We start from the raw sequence: 13,487 nt of genomic DNA on the forward strand, positions 1-13,487 counted from the left end.
AGGAGCTGGTGAAAAGACTGTGGTCCTGCCGTTTTATACCAGCGCTGGTCATCGCCCTGGAGTCTATGGGTATTGCGCCGTCTATCCCTAGAGTTTACGGGGTAACCGAAGCCTTCCTACATGAACTGAAGGAGGCCATCTTCATCCATGAGAAACTCAAAGAAATCCGACACACCCTGGTGGACGACAACAAATACAGGGAAGCTGTGGTGGCTGATGTGATGCTTTTCTGGCTCAATAAATCCCAAGAGACCGAGTGACATTTTGTTTATTTAGAGCTATGGGTAACTATGTGTCTACGATGTTTGAGCGAATAAATACATTTTTTCTTTTGAGAGACCTTACAAATGTTATGCATCAGATTATTGAAAATAAAGTGAACAATGTAAAGTTCTACACAACCCACAATACAGGGGTTATTGTAGAGCGTGTGTTAAAAATGGAGCAAATCATGAAACATGTCCGACATACGGGCGAGAGTTTACAATGGTCACATATGGTATCAAGGCTTGTTGAGGATTCTGAAGAACTAGAAATAACTTTGGCTAAGATTTTACATTATTTGTTTGAACCACCCTTTAATGTGAATGTGTATCATATTTGTTGTTTATATACTTATATATCAGACGTGTGTGTTTTAAAAATTCAGCGAAACAAACCTGTAAATCTAAACAATATATACAGGGTGTTGCATGCTGTGATTGTTGAGAAAACGGGGACTTGTATCTTGCAACAAATCCTGAATTGTCTGTATACGTAATAATTGTTGCATTCTTAAAATAAAAATTCACAAACTGAAATGTTGTCGTTATATGAAAGTGGCTCATTACAGTTATTGTACCTCAGAGAGGCAAGAAGGATGGCTGAGCAGCTGTTGAAAAACATATATTATAATCCCTCTAACCCCGGGTCTTATGGGGGTAAAGAGCGTTTACAGAGAGCTATAGTCGAAGAAACAGGTAGTCTGTTAAGCGATGCTAAAGTGAATGAATGGTTATCAGAGCAAGATGCCTACACTCTACATAAACCTGTAAGAAAACATTTTCCAAGAAATAGAGTTTTTTCTACGCATCCATTATCCCAATTTCAGGCGGATCTATGTGACATGCAGTCCCTTGCCGATAAAAATGATGGAAATCGCTACATGCTAACGGTTATAGATATTTTCTCTAAATTAGCCTATGTAAGGGTGTTAAAAAATAAGAGCGGGGCAGAGGTGACCAGGGCCTTTGAATCGATCTTGAAGGCAGGAGGCGCCCCCAAGAAAGTGCAGACGGATGGCGGAAAAGAATTTTTTAATAAAACATTTCAGAAGCTAATGAATAAGTATAATATAGTACATTTTGCTACAGGCTCTGATTTGAAAGCTTCGGTTGTGGAACGCTTTAATAGGACTTTGAAAGAGCGGATGTGGCGCTATTTTACAGCTCACAACACCAACCGATATAGACATAGTTCAGGATTTAGTAAACGGGTACAACCACAGCTACCATAAGACTATACGTATGAAGCCCTCGTAGGTCTCTTCGGAAAACTCTTTTCAAGTCTTTAAAAATATGTATGGTTTGTTCCCACTTCGCCGTAAGAAAAAAATGACTTTTAAATTCCTAGTGGGTGACTTGGTGCGTATATCAAAGTTGAGGGGTGTTTTCGACAAAAAATACGAACAAGGCTTTAGCTCGGAGTTGTTTACCGTTACCGAATGTCTGCCACGCATTCCGCCGGTCTACAAATTAAAAGATTATGACGGGGATCTTATAGAGGGATCTTTTTATGAGAAGGAATTACAGAAGGTCCAGTTGGGTAAAGACAAAGTCTTTCACGTGGAGGAGATTCTAGATCAGAAGAGAGAAAAGGGTAAAAAATGGTTACTGGTCCGCTGGAAAAACTGGCCTCAAAAGTTCAACAGTTGGGTATTGGAGCAGGATGTGGTGGAGGCAACGGGGCTTAATTTAAACCCCTAGTCATGATAACTAGCGCATCATTCGCGTGTACACAGTTGGGCATCATGGAACACAGCGGCTTCTACCTGACTCTCCCCAGTAATGCGTCGGCACAGATATATCGTAATAATCAGAGTTCGAAGTATACAACCAATTTTCCAAAGCCTATAGAGTTATCAGAGGCTTGGGAAGTAGGTCTCAGCAAGATTACATACCCCCATAGTTGGTATAATATCAAAGCTAAGGACCGTGATTTTTATTGCAAAAGGTTCTCGGAACCTGCGATACTTATTAAGCTTAAAAAAGGTTTCTATAGAACCGTCGACAGGATCGTCTCAGAGTTGAATGAACACCTAACCCTGAACAAGATGGAAATATTCCTATTCTACAATCCAATCCATAAAAGGATACAAATCTCAAGGCCTGCTAACGGAGGTATAAAGACCAGCGGTAATTTATCCTACATGTTGGGGATGGGTCCCAATAAATGGACGTATGTGAACGATAAATTATTCCCATTCCCTGCGGATATACATGCAGGCTTTTACAACATATTTGTCTATACCGACATCATAACCTATCAAAGGGTCGGAGACAGCTGTGTGCCCCTCCTGCGAACAGTTCATATAGACGGCAAGGATGGGGACATCGTCACTGTCAATTATGACAAGCCGCACTACGTACATGTCAGCAAGAACTATATTGAAAACATTCTGGTTGAGCTTAAAACGGATCAGAACGAAAACATTGAATTTACTTATGGTAAAACGATTGTAAAACTCCACTTTAGACCCACCAAAACCTCTCTACATATATAATAGCTGTATTATATTTATAAACATAATACAAATAAAAGTGTTATGGAGCACCATCAGCTCGACCCTAACCGTTATGTTTCATACTATGTGGATCAAGTGGGTAATGGACTACCAGGATATCATGGAGCGCCGACAATGTATGGTTCGGGGATAGGAGGTATATTCCGTAACCTCTTCAGGATGGTTTTACCGTTTATGAAGAGAGGCTTCAGCATAGCCAAACCACATTTAAAATCAGCGGCTAAAAATATAGTAAGTGAGGTTGTAGCCAATGCTATGACCCGAAGGGCGTCACCAGAGGTGGAGCATCAAGAAGGCTCGGGGCTTATGATATTGTCTCGAAGGCCAAAAAAGAGACCCCCTGGTTTAAGGCGTAGGCCGGCACCTAAAAAGCGGCGGTTAACTGTTAAAAGAACCTCAGTAAGTCAAAGACGGGGTAAAGTGAGGAGGTCTGTACCAAAACAGGCTAAAAGAATACTAGGAAGTATTTTCTAAAAGAATAAGTGACATGGCTCTTTTACATCGAATGTCCTCTGAAGCTATAAAGACAGAACTTGATCTTTTCACGGCACCGTTAACGCAGCATTCAATAGATAGATCCAGTTATGTGGAGATAGCCCCTCTCTCTGCTATTACCGATAACGGGCCTATCGAATTTTTCATACCAGGCCATGGTGACAACTATCTGGACCTCAACAACACCTTGGTGCATTTACGTCTAAAAGTGACCAAAAGAGATGGGTCTAATATTGCAGACGATGCCAAAGTGAGTCTCATTAATTACCCCTTGGCCACCATTTTCTCCCAAGTTGATGTGACTTTGGGTGAACGCCTAATCAGTCAAAGCAGCGCTACATACCCTTATAGAGCCATCATGGAGTGTTTACTAAACTACTCCGAAGACACTCTCAAAACCCAATTTAGCGCCGGGCTGTTTAGCAAGGATACTGCAGGAGCCTCTATGGAATCGACAGACCCTTCCACCAGTGCAAACAAAGGACTAGCGGCACGAGCTCGCTACTGCGCCGAATCTCGAGAGTTTCATTTGCTAGGCCCTATACACTCTGACATTTTCTTTCAAGAACGGTTACTCTTAAATTCGGTTGATTTAAGATTAAAATTAACCAGGGCCAAGGATGATTTTTGCCTGATGTCTCCCCAAGACGGGGATTTTAGTTTGAAAGTGTTGGGGGCAACCCTTTTTATTAAAAAAGTATCTGTATCTCCGGCCGTGCGCCTGGGTCACTCACATGCTTTGATGAAAGGAAATGCCCTTTACCCTCTCCAAAGAATTACCATGAAAACCTTTAGCATACCTGTGGGCAGTAGAATCTGCAGTCAAGAAAACCTATTTCTAGGCCCTTTACCTAGATATGTGGTTATAGGTCTGGTTGATCACGCCTCTAATACGGGCAGTTTAGATAAAAAAACCTTTAATTTTCAGCACTTCAATGCAGAGTATGTAGCGCTCTGTCAGGACGGACGTCAGGTTCCGGCGAAGGCTTTCCAACCACAATTTAATAACAACATATCTGTGCGAGAATTTTACAATCTATTCCTGGCTACAGGGCGACATCTAAAAGATCTCTCTTTACCTATTGACAGAAATGATTTTGCAGAGGGTTACACATTGTATGCTTTCAATTTATCACCTGATGATGACACCTCAGGAAATCTGTCTGTGGTGTCCCAAGGTAACCTCAGGCTGGAAATGCGTTTCCGTACACCTTTAGCCTGTACAGTTAGCATGATTGTTTACGCATGCTCTGATTCAATCTTGGAAGTGAATGCCCGAAGACAGGTCTTAGTGGATTATTATTAAGGACCTTTGAACAAAGACATGAATACCCAAGAGTTGGACGGGCTCATGAGCCGCTTGATTGGAAAACAATTTTGTGGAGTGTTGGCTTGTGATGAATTACCTATTGAGATATGGCCTGAGAGGCCTGCAATGTTTATTGTCAATACCCATCCTAAACACATGCCTGGTGAACATTGGCTAGCTATGACATTAGAACAGGAAGGTGGACGAAAAATCTCAACTTTTTTTGATTCCTATGGCTTTCCCCCCGGTTTTTCACATTTCCCTAAATCTATTAAAGATTTTTTGACCCTAAACGGTACAAAGATCTACTACAACATCAAACAAGTGCAAGATAACCTTTCCACTACATGCGGTCACCACTGTGTATTTTACCTGTGCCAAAGAGCCCGGGGAGTTTCTTTTGAAGATGTTATGTCTCTTTATAAGGATGATTTAAGAAGTAATGATAACCTTGTATCTTGTTTTGTTAGAAAATATCAAAAGTGTTCAAATGTGTGTCCTTTAAGAACGCGTAATCAAGGCGTATGCTCACGTCATATGTTTCAAGAATGCCACAAATGTTAACTTGCTTATTTTTCAAATAAAAAATTTATTGAATTTAATCATAGTCATTCAAAAGTCATTTTCAAAAGTCTAACCTCGCCGAGAGATCGGGTTTAGGAAAAGGTCCTGAGACGTTCATGGGAGTAAATGAGTTAGCATCATCGCTTTCATAGGGGGACGGTGTCGTTGGGGCATCTTTAGGGGTGCTGTATCTCGTTGAAGGCTTTTGTTTTAAAGCTTGAATCTGTTGACGAAGCTTATGGTTGGGTACACCGGAGAGGGGGATGTTGAGGATTGCCAGGGCCTTAAGAAACTGACGCCAGCCGGGAGGCCTTCGGTCATCAGCAACCTTGTGGGCAGCCGTGGTACTTTTAAGCAAGTCCTGCATATGGGACCCCCTAACCACAGAGCCCTGAAGGATAAACTCTCCAGAGTCGTTCCAAGCAGCTATCCCCTTTGAGTCTTTTATCTTGTTCATAATGTATTTAACATTCTTCCTGTTACGTAAAGGCACATGTGTCAGTAGGTCATGCATAACTTTATCTTCAAATGGCATTTGAGCTTCACCCGACATATTATCTCCACTAGGTAAGATCGACGGTACAGGCCTTACAGGGGCATGGCTATCGTTAGGTTCGACATCTGTTAAAGGGTCCGGTAGGGAAAGGGTTAAATGGTTAGTCTCTCTCTCCCCTTGCTTTACCCGAGTCAAATACCTTTGCATTAGGTTTGTGTATTTTTGAATCTTATCATAGGGGTTCAATCCTTTTCGGTTCAAAACATCCTTCATGGCCGTATCCAAATCATTTTCCGCTGTTTGTCTGATATCTTCAGGACCCTGCATTTGTTTTTTAAGTCTATCCAACTCTTGTTGAGGCACCAAGTACATTTTAGTGGCCATCACACCACATGTTCAACCCCCACGTCTGGCCGCAATAAGGCTGGTGATGAAGGGCACGGCTATACTGAGTAAAGGTAGAAGAAAACCCCCAGACTGTTGTATACTATGTCTTTTCTTTTGAAGACTGGCCCTTTTATTGGCAAAGAGTTTGATCGCTGTCTTTTGTCTCCTTAATTTTTTCAATTGGTTCAGGGTGAGTGGAATGCGTCCTTTGAGAAGATTCAAAGCAATCTCACATAGGGCTAATATGAGATCTGAAGAACAGCGACCCAAGATGGCCTTCCGTTCTTTAGCTGTAGAACCCACTAGCCTTCTCAAGAGGGGGAGGTTTCTTTTTAAACGCAGAGACATAGCGTTTACTTTTTAGGAAGGTATGCAGCAGGCCTCTCCCCCGGAAACAGCCCTGTACGTAGCCTAAGGTGTTCTGGAGTATTTGCTTTTAAATCCACGATTAAATAAGAAAATGGCTCTTTGGTAGCGTCCTCATAGCTCTCCATAAAGTATGATTTCCGTCCAGGGTACATCTGCTGAGCTAGAGTGCTAATTTGCAGTTTGTCTCTAGGATTTTTAAACAATACCATGTAGTTGGCATTCAAGCTAATGGTCCGACTATTTTTACCTTGGTGAAACACATTCTGGACCAAGTAAAGCACGGACAGGTTTCTATGATGAGTATATTGGGTAAAAGCTCGTGCAATTTCAGGGTGTTCGCTACCAGCAAATAGCATATCGTCCAAAACCAGCAGATTATTTACATGTGGGGGGAGAAGTTCATCATCAGACAGAGAATCGGGTATTCCTTCAACAAACTTGATTTTTATTGTCTTCAATAATTCATCATACAGAGGTTGGTAACATGAATAACACCATACAATATTGTCAGGCTTTTGAGATAACACATGTTCAGAATTCTCTAAAATACTTTTTACAAAAAAAGTTTTACCACTGTTTGAAGGGCCTGCAATTAATGCTGAAAAAGGCAATTGTAGACGGGGGTCAAAACCCTCGACAGCAGTCATAATATCTTAAGCTTTAAGACACACTGGGGCTTGTAGCATAAGTCAGTAGCCAAAGGGCAATGTGGTACCGTCAGGCAATAGCTGTCTCTTGTCATAGACTACCCTGAATCTTTTAGTGAGTGGTGCGTTTCTTAGATGGAACCCCTTTTTATCCCTCACTATTTTGTTGTAGGAGCTCAAAATCTCCAAGTCACTATTCTTGTCCTTTACGAACCCCTCGACCAAGCGCGTGATTGATTCCAAGTTTACACGCGGTGCATTTTCATAGTTTTGAGTCACGCCTTTGGCTTTCAACACCACGTGATTGGCTTTAGTCCTAAAAGCATAGCTTTTTGGACCACATGAGGACCATTCTGTAATATGGTCACCCTCTTCGAGTTCACTCGTTAAACCCCCAAGATAGTTGCTAAGTGGGGGGGTCCAATCCCCCGGTTTGCTTACATAGACCACAGAGTCTGTGTCGTGGTAAAGAACCCGCCTCTGAAGCTGTTCCATGAGGGTGTACAGTTCAAGGCGGCCATAGGCTGTGGTAAATGCTGCAAGAAACACATTTACATTACCCGGGGGTAGAACCCACTTTTGGTGGCGCCTCCATTGCACCAAGGCAATGTCTTGACTCAAGAAGGAAAAATGTGAAATTTCGTATTGGTCCGAAAAAACAAATTCCAAAAATTCTTCGGGGTCTTTAATGATCGAAGTTGTTAGCATATTGCATCTCTGCGCTAATTTCCCCCAAAGGGAGTTCAAGTACAATTTCGACACATTTCTTTTGGTTTTGTTGACCTCTATTCTGTCAGGGTCAAGAAGTATGCCTTCTCTGTCATGGTAGTCTTGAATGTACTGGTCTTTACTTTCTTGATCTGTGACCGATGCAGGATAGCCTGAAGCCATCTGCTTGCATCTCAAGAAGGTTTTGATGTACTCTTTAAAAAGTGTGTCTGATTTCCTGGAAAAGTTCCACACTTCAAAGATTTTGGCCACACGATACCCCTTCTCTAAAGCCTTAGAGAATTCTACAGTGACCCATACACCGGTCAGGGCTCTTTCTTGATCTGTGTGATCACAGGGGTTTTCCTGGTTGTGGTTTTCACAGCATGTGCGACAAAGGGGAAAGAAAAGTTTTCCTTTAGGACCCTTGTAAGGCAACACAGGTATAAACAGCCCCCTAGGAGGGTAGACAGTCGCTTTGATTAAACCAAAATAATTTTGGGGTTCGTCAAAGTCGCTGTGAATAATTTCAGGATGCCCTATAGGATAGAATGAGGAACTCATTACATGAGGATATAGGGATGTAAAATCTACATAGCCTATTGTCTCGTCGGGTTGAGCTACATAACGCAATGTCAAAGCATTGGTCCGGCCTCCAAACAAGGCCTGTCGCGGTTCCAGGGGCTCTGGAGGGTCATAATGGGTAAGGAAGGCCTTAACACTAGGATCTGCCTTTTTGAGGGCTGTCCATTCGTGCTCCCACAAAACCACAACTTTTAACCCGTAAGTAGCCTTTAAAGAATTCAGTTTGTCTTGAAACTCTTGATACATTTCCCCAAAAGTCTTTTGGGTTAGGACACACAAGGCCTGGGGGACAAAGCATAATTTACAACCGTGGAAGAAACAACCGTTGTACTCATACACTGTCTCAACCCCGTCAATCTGTGTGTATCCATCTACATGGTAAGGCCCAAAAGCCTTCTCCCCCCGATTCAAAGCATGTTGGATAAAAATATCTTTATCCTGGGCCAAGTACTCCAACCATTGAATGGAACCACTAGAGTAGGCCTTGAATTGGCGTCGGTAGTTGTCTGGCGATGGGATAGCTATAGATTCAGGAGTTAGATAGTGTGTACGATAGGTTTTCATGCACGCTGATGCAATAGTTGTACAGCTCCAGGGGTCAATGCCCGCATCTTTGATTACCTCTTCTCTGAATCTGAGGCATCCTTCACGAAGTATAACAACGTCATTGTCACAGTATGATTCCATCTCTTTATGGAAATCAAAAGTGCCATGTCTTACGGTCTCGTACCATGTCATGAATCTCTCACGCTCTTTGGGAGACATTTGATCACACCCGTACATTTCGGGGGCTGGATAAGATCCTATATAATGTAGATTCTCCTCAGATGTGAAGAAATGAGGGAAATAGCCTTTGACAGAGTTTTCAAAACCCAAGGCCTCTGGCATTTGAGCCAATCTCATGGGTAAGAAGCTTAAGCTGTCAATGTATCTCTGTTTGAAGGCGGGGTCAACAAAGCATAATATTTTACTCCCTTGAGCTATGACACTGGGTGCCACGCCTTGCTGTATCAAAGGGTTCAGAAGCAGATAGGCGTCATAGGCCCTAGCATTGTGAGCTATAAACGTGAAGTTTCTGTACTGGGCTTTTCTAAAATGTTTTAGAAAGAGCCGGGCACAATTGGGGTCCCTCGGCCGACCATTTTTCACCCTTGAAAGTCATGGTTGACACAAAAATAGGCAAATGAACCCCTGATTGCTGATTTGTCTCAAAATCATAAAACACATATTTCTCTGTCCGTTTTTTCCCACAAGGCTGAAATATGTGCCCTTGCTTTGAAATAAGTATAAGCAAGGTAGTTTGTATTTCATCCAACAATCTGTGCTACAAATTATTTCTACAGTATATGCAATTCTTCACTTTTGAGTGACACCAAGATGCTTATCTAATGGTGGTGAAAATGCAACAGCTGTTAATCAGACTCACTTTCACTTAACATAGTGCACCAAGAGATAGTTTCTCGCTTACGGACCACACCGGCCTGAGTACGCTGATCTCGTCTGATCTCGGAAGCTAAGCAGGGTCGGGCCTGGTAGTACTTGGATGGGAGACGCCTGGGGAATACCAGGTGCTGTAAGCTTTTTGTCAACTCTTTGTCCGTCCGTTTTTTCCCACAAGGCTGAAATATGTGCCCTTGCTTGAAAAAGTAAGCAAGTTAGTTTGTATTTCATCCAACAATGGCTACAAATTATTTCTACAGTATATGCAATTTCTTCCACTTTTTGAGTGACACAAAAGATGCTTATCTAAATGGTGAAAATGCAACAGCTGTTAATCAGACTCACTTTCACTTAACATAGTGCACCAGAGATAGTTTCTCGCTTACGACCCACACCGGCCTGAGTACGCCTGATCTCGTCTGATCTCGGAAGCTAAGCAGGGTCGGGCCTGGTTAGTACTTGGATGGGGACCGCCTGGGAATACCAGGTGCTGTAAGCTTTTCGTCAACTCTTTGTCCGTTTTTCCCACAAGGCTGAAATATGTGCCCTTGCTTTGAAAAATAAGTAAGCAAGGTGTTGTATTTCATCCAACAATCTGTGCTACAAATTATTTCTACAGTATATGCAATTCTTCCACTTTTGAGTGACACAAAGATGCTTATCTAAATGGTGAAAATGCAACAGCTGTTAATCAGACTCATCACTTAACATAGTGGACCAAGAGATAGTTTCTCGCTTACGACCACACCGGCCTGAGTACGCCTGATCTCGTCTGATCTCGGAAGCTAAGCAGGGTCGGCCTGGGTAGTACTTGGATGGGAGACCGCCTGGGAATACAGGTGCTGTAAGATTTTGTCAACTCTTTGTCCGTTTTTTCCCACAAGGCTGAAATAGTGCCCTTGCTTTGAAATAAGTAAGCAAGGTTAGTTTGTATTTCATCCACAATCTGTGCTACAAATTATTTCTACAGTATATGCAATTTCTTCCACTTTTTGAGTGACACAAAGATGCTTATCTAATGGTGAAAATGCAACAGCTGTTAATCAGACTCACTTTCACTTAACATAGTGCACCAAGAGATAGTTTCTCGCTTACGACCACACCGGCCTGAGTACGCCTGATCTCGTCTGATCTCGGAAGCTAAGCAGGGTCGGGCCTCCCTGGTTAGTACTTGGATGGGAGACCGCCTGGGAATACCAGGTGCTGTAAGCTTTTCGTCAACTCTTTGTCCGTTTTTTTCCACAAGGCTGAATATGTGCCTTGCTTTGAAATAAGTAAGCAAGGTTAGTTTGTATTTCATTCCAACAATCTGTGCTACAAATTATTTCTACAGTATATGCAATTTCTTCCACTTTTTGAGTGACACAAAGATGCTTATCTAAATGTGAAAATGCAACAGCTGTTAATCAGACTCACTCTTTCACTTACCATAGTGCACCAAGAGATAGTTTCTCGCTTACGGACACACCGGCTGAGTACGCCTGATCTCGTCTGATCTCGGAAGCTAAGCGGGTCGGGCCTGGTTAGTACTTGGATGGAGACTGCTGGGAATACCAGGTGCTGTAAGCTTTTTCGTCAACTCTTTGTCCGTTTTCCCACAAGGCTGAAATCGTGCCCTTGCTTTGAAATAAGTAAGCAAGGTTAGTTGTATTCATCCAACAACTGTGCTACAAATTATTTCTAAGTATATGCAATTTCTTCCACTTTTGAGTGACACAAGATGCTTATCTAAATGGTGAAATGCAACAGCTGTTAATCAGATCACTTTCACTTAACATAGTGCACAAGAGATAGTTTCTGCTACGGACACACCGGACGGAGTACGCCTGATCTCGTCTGATCTCGGAAGCTAAGCAGGGTCGGGCCTGGTTAGTACTTGGATGGGAGACCGCCTGGGAATAAGGTGCTGTTGCTGTAGCTTTTCGTCAACTCTTTGTCCGTTTTTCCCACAAGGCTGAAATATGTGCCCTTGCTTTGAAATAGTAAGCAAGGTTAGTTTGTATTTCATCCAACAATCTGTGCTACAAATTATTTCTACAGTATATGCAATTTCTTCCACTTTTTGAGTGACACAAAGATGCTTATCTAAATGGTGAAAATGCAACAGCTGTTAATCAGACTCACTTTCACTTAACATAGTGCACCAAGAGATAGTTTCTCGCTTACGACCACACCGGCCTGAGTCGCCTGATCTCGTCTGATCTCGGAAGCTAAGCAGGTTTCGGGCCTGGTTAGTACTTGGATGGGAGACCGCCTGGGATACAGGTGCTGTAAGCTTTTCGTAACTCTTTGTCCGTTTTTTTCCCACAAGGCTGAAATATGTGCCTTGCTTTGAAATAAGTAAGCAAGGTTAGTTTGTATTTCATCCAACAATCTGTGCTACAAATTATTTCTACAGTATATGCAATTTCTTCCACTTTTTGAGTGACACAAAGATGCTTATCTAAATGGTGAAATGCAAACAGCTGTTAATCAGACTCACTTTCACTTAAATAGTGCCACCAAGAGATAGTTTCTCGCTTACGACCACACCGGCCTGAGTACGCCTGATCTCGTCTGATCTCGGAAGCTAAGCAGGGTCGGGCCTGGTTTAGTACTTGGATGGGAGACCGCCTGGGAATACCAGGTGCTGTAAGCTTTTCGTCAACTCTTTGTCCGTTTTTTCCACAAGGCTGAAATATGTGCCCTTGCTTTGAAATAAGTAAGCAAGGTTAGTTTGTATTTCATCAACAATCTGTGCTACAAAAATTTCTACAGTATATGCAATTTCTTCCACTTTTTGAGTGACACAAAGATGCTTATCTAAATGGTGTGAAAATGCAACAGCTGTTAATCAGACTCACTTTCACTTAACATAGTGCACCAAGAGATAGTTTCGCTTACGACCACACCGGCCTGAGTACGCCTGATCGTCTGATCTCGGAAGCTAAGCAGGGTCGGGCCTGGTTAGTACTTGGATGGGAGACCGCCTGGGAATACCAGGTGCTGTAAGCTTTTCGTCAACTCTTTGTCCGTTTTTTCCCACAAGGCTGAAATATGTGCCCTTGCTTTGAAATAAGTAAGCAAGGTTAGTTTGTATTTCATCCAACAATCTGTGCTACAAATTATTTCTACAGTATATGCAATTTCTTCCACTTTTTGAGTGACACAAAGATGCTTATCTAAATGGTGAAAATGCAACAGCTGTTAATCAGACTCACTTTCACTTAACATAGTGCACCAAGAGATAGTTTCTCGCTTACGACCACACCGGCCTGAGTACGCTGATCTCGTCTGATCTCGGAAGCTAAGCAGGGTCGGGCCTGGTTAGTACTTGGATGGGAGACGCCTGGGAATACCAGGTGCTGTACTTTTCGTCAACTCTTTGTCCGTTTTTTCCCACAAGGCTGAAATATGTGCCCTTGCTTTGAAATAAGTAAGCAAGGTTAGTTTGTATTTCATCCAACAATCTGTGCTACAAATTATTTCTACAGTATATGCAATTTCTTCCACTTTTTGAGTGACACAAGATGCTTATCTAAATGGTGAAAATGCAACAGCTGTTAATCAGACTCACTTTCACTTAACATAGTGCACCAAGAGATAGTTTCTCGCTTACGACCACACCGGCCTGAGTACGCCTGATCTCGTCTGATCTCGGAAGCTAAGCAGGGTCGGGCCTGGTTAGTACTTGGATGGGAGACCGCCTGGGAATACCAGGTGCTG

General features: G+C 42.5%; 1 non-coding gene and 9 pseudogenes across 1 annotated transcript in view; all 10 read left to right on the plus strand.

The window, feature by feature from the left end:
- Positions 1 to 9,804: 9,804 nt before the first annotated feature.
- LOC116362043 (uncharacterized) lies at positions 9,805 to 9,922 on the plus strand (annotated as a pseudogene).
- Positions 9,923 to 10,162: 240 nt separating this feature from the next.
- LOC116362035 (uncharacterized) lies at positions 10,163 to 10,281 on the plus strand (annotated as a pseudogene).
- A 235-nt stretch (positions 10,282 to 10,516) lies between these two features.
- LOC116362037 (uncharacterized) lies at positions 10,517 to 10,633 on the plus strand (annotated as a pseudogene).
- Positions 10,634 to 10,871: 238 nt separating this feature from the next.
- LOC116362033 (uncharacterized) lies at positions 10,872 to 10,994 on the plus strand (annotated as a pseudogene).
- Positions 10,995 to 11,236: 242 nt separating this feature from the next.
- Positions 11,237 to 11,351, plus strand: LOC116362044 (uncharacterized; annotated as a pseudogene).
- A 591-nt stretch (positions 11,352 to 11,942) lies between these two features.
- LOC116362039 (uncharacterized) lies at positions 11,943 to 12,059 on the plus strand (annotated as a pseudogene).
- A 241-nt stretch (positions 12,060 to 12,300) lies between these two features.
- Positions 12,301 to 12,420, plus strand: LOC116362048 (uncharacterized; annotated as a pseudogene).
- A 239-nt stretch (positions 12,421 to 12,659) lies between these two features.
- LOC116362032 (uncharacterized) lies at positions 12,660 to 12,776 on the plus strand (annotated as a pseudogene).
- A 242-nt stretch (positions 12,777 to 13,018) lies between these two features.
- Positions 13,019 to 13,135, plus strand: LOC116362042 (uncharacterized; annotated as a pseudogene).
- A 239-nt stretch (positions 13,136 to 13,374) lies between these two features.
- LOC116362030 (5S ribosomal RNA) overlaps positions 13,375 to 13,487 on the plus strand; it is a 119-nt gene continuing 6 nt past the window's right edge. The window contains exon 1 of the ribosomal RNA XR_004207684.1: positions 13,375 to 13,487. This exon is cut by the window's right edge and continues 6 nt beyond it. This is a non-coding gene — a ribosomal RNA (5S ribosomal RNA).

Source organism: Oncorhynchus kisutch, unplaced genomic scaffold (genome assembly GCF_002021735.2).
Source record: "Oncorhynchus kisutch isolate 150728-3 unplaced genomic scaffold, Okis_V2 scaffold782, whole genome shotgun sequence".
In the NCBI taxonomy this organism is placed as follows: domain Eukaryota; kingdom Metazoa; phylum Chordata; class Actinopteri; order Salmoniformes; family Salmonidae; genus Oncorhynchus; species Oncorhynchus kisutch.